Consider the following 3079-nt stretch of genomic DNA (forward strand, 5'->3'; position numbering starts at 1 on the left):
CACAAAACAGAAACACATGTGCTGCCGGGCGGCAAGCGAGCGCGCGACCGAGCGGGCGGCGCGGGGCCCGGGGCGCGCGCGCCCCCTGCCGGCCGGCGGACCCCGCGGCGGCCCGGTTCCGCCCCCGCCCGCGCCCGCGCCCGGGGGACTGCCGGCCCACCCGAGCCTGCGCCGGGCGCCACGCGGCCACCGTTCACCCGCTCGGGTCCTGCGCCTTCCGCAGGCCGCGCCGCGGGCCGCGGGCCCCGGGCCCTCTCCGCGGCGCGTCCTCTGCGCGCCAGAGGTTTCCTTGGGGTTTAGGAACATGTTGGATTGTTTTTCCCCGAGCACGTCTAGACGGGTCACCTGAGGACACTCGCTGGAAAATAGTTACTTTGCTCACGCATCAGCCAACAAGGGACGTGCCCTAATTGAGTGATTGGAATGAAGGATGAATACAATTTGAATAATCTCTTGTGCAGAGAGAAGCTGCGCTTTGGCTGCCTACGGATGCGTCCCCAGCATGTAGCAAGCTGCCGTTACCTGGTAGAGTTACGTGAAGACTTGCCCTATGAGTGAATTAGCCAGTGATTGGTATGCAGGCCAAGGACGCTAGTGTTGATGGAAATTTTTCATAAATATTTGCTAAGTCCCCGGGACACGTAAGGCACACGGTGCTAGGTGCTGGGGATATAAAGCCAGAAGACAAGAGTCCTGTCCTAGCGAAACACGGTGTCTAACGGGACACATAGACCATTAAACAAGTAATCACATGTGTGATAAGTGATGGCGTTCAGGACACGCTACCCCGAAACATGGTACCTCGGTGTGTTGAATATTGTCAGCTAAAGGAGTTTTAAGAAAACCTTTCTGCAGAAGCCAGAAAGTCACTGAGAACCCCCCTACCCCCCACCAACCCCCTCCCTCCCAAACCCCTCTTGCCTAAGACAGGTCAGAAAGCCCTCAGGTGAGAAGTGCCCTCCACATCCCAGAAGGAAAGGAACAGCCTCTCTGAAGACAAAAGAACGCCAGGGAGAGTCCCAATAAGTGACCTTTGCTTAGTGTCCCCAGTCACCTACACGTGCGTCATACTCTTTGACCTACGCTGGTCCTCCAACACTGTCCACTCGCCATCAAACATGACGGGAAATGCACGGGTCTGTTTCTCTCAGTCTTCATATCCTCATGAAGGCTCTCATGTCACATAAAACTTAAACTCACGGGGCACCCGACTGGCTCAGTCGGTACAGCGTGCGACTCTTCATCTTGGGATGGTGGGTTCGAGCCCCACCTTAGGTGTAGAGATGACTTCAATAAACTCAAAGCAAAAATAAACGCGTATGCTTTTCTCCCGCGAAGCTGCCTTTGTCGGCATGGTTTTCGGACCCAGCCTAGAACCCTAAAGAAGGTCGAGGAAAGCTCTCTCCTCTCCAACGTAAGCATTGCAGAGTAACACCCGTGTGGGAACTTTATGGCAAGGAAACTCATCCTCTTCTGAGTTCAGGGAAAGCCTCCTTTAGAAGGTTAAGCCGTGTGACTTTGAGGGTGGGTAAGATTCGCCAGACGAACAGTGATGCGAAGACCAGGGCACGAGGAGGAACAGTATAGACAAAAGTCCGGGGACCTTGAGAGGCCATGTGGAGGGAGAGTGGGGCTGGACGAGAAAAGGAGGAAGTAGGCAAGAGTTAGATCCTGTAGCACCTGGTGAGCCATACTAAGGGTTGATTTTTCTTAGAAGCTCTGTTTGCTCATCCTGGGAGGGGGATGATGTCCTAGTCTCCCCTCCTATGATATGATCTGAATAGCACAGGGTCTCCTACCGAGGATTTTCAACTCTGCTTCCTTTTGTCTTAGGCAGAGACTGTTACCGGGAAGTTTCGTCTTTAGACAACTTCCCAAAGATGGATAAGAGTTCTAGGATTTTTGCAATTAATTCCTTCTTTAATCCTCAGAGCAAGAAGCAGGAGTCAGGAGGCAACAAATGTCTAAAGCAAAGCAGAGAAACCAAGGGGCCCAAGTCTAAGGTGTTTGATCCGTCAAAAGTCTCCGTGTCCGGGGAGCCAGGAGCGACTTTAGGAATGAGAAACCAACTGGTACTTTCCAGAGATTTTTCAGATAGGTCAAGACAGGGAACACAAACACCCTTTGAAAGCCTCTTCTTAATAGACCCGCATTAAGAAAAGATTTCGGAGATTCCACCTTGATGCTTTCATATAAAACAGGAGTAGAACGAACCAGAAAAGCATTTTGCCTAAATATGCCATCAAGTCCCCTTCAGGAAATGGCGTGCTGATGCTTGCCAGGCCTCCGTGGTCGGTTGGGTGTTTATTCTCCAAGCACCCTGTGTGGCCAATTAGGAGAAATACTCATAGTACTTTTAGATTTCAGCCCGCGAGCCTTTTTCTTTTTTCTTTTTTTCTTTTTTTTCTCCTTCCCCATTATAAAGCTTTCTGCCAGCGCAGAAGACAGAGGCGTCAGAAAACACTGATGCAACCAGACGCCGAGATCGGGTTGCGTCATGTGATCCTAGGTGTGGTGTGGGTGAAACTGGTTTTTCTTGAGGTCGCGCTGCGCTAGAAAAGCACTTTGGGGATAACACCCGAGAACTGGCCCGACTCGTCGGATGGCAAAAGCCATTTCTGCACGCACATGCCTCGGTTCCACACCACTCTCCTGGGGAAAGCCGGCGTGGCTTTCGGGGCTGGACCCACCACTTATGTAATGATTGTGACCCAGGGAGGTGCAACCCGCCAGGGGAGCTGGAAGTGACACTTCCTCCTCCCAGACGTGCTCTGCATCGTATCTCACTTTAATGGAGCCGGTGCTCTGGGGACAGGCCGGTTTGGTGCAAAACTCGAAGAGGAGGAACGAAGAAGGTTCTCCGGGCACTTCCTAGGTGGCCGGCAAGGACCTGTGGAGGCGTGGGTTCCGACTGCCAGCCTGCCATCGCGGGGCCCCACAGCAGGCTGTTTGGCCCCTTCTGGTGTTCGATAAAGGCGTATGTCAAGTTAGATTGGGCTGTGCTGGGGGCGCCTGGGTGGCTCAGTCGGTTAAGTGTCTGACTTCGGCTCAGGTCCTGATCTCACGGTTCGTGAGTTCG

Source organism: Felis catus, chromosome C1 (genome assembly GCF_018350175.1).
Source record: "Felis catus isolate Fca126 chromosome C1, F.catus_Fca126_mat1.0, whole genome shotgun sequence".
NCBI classification, from domain to species: domain Eukaryota; kingdom Metazoa; phylum Chordata; class Mammalia; order Carnivora; family Felidae; genus Felis; species Felis catus.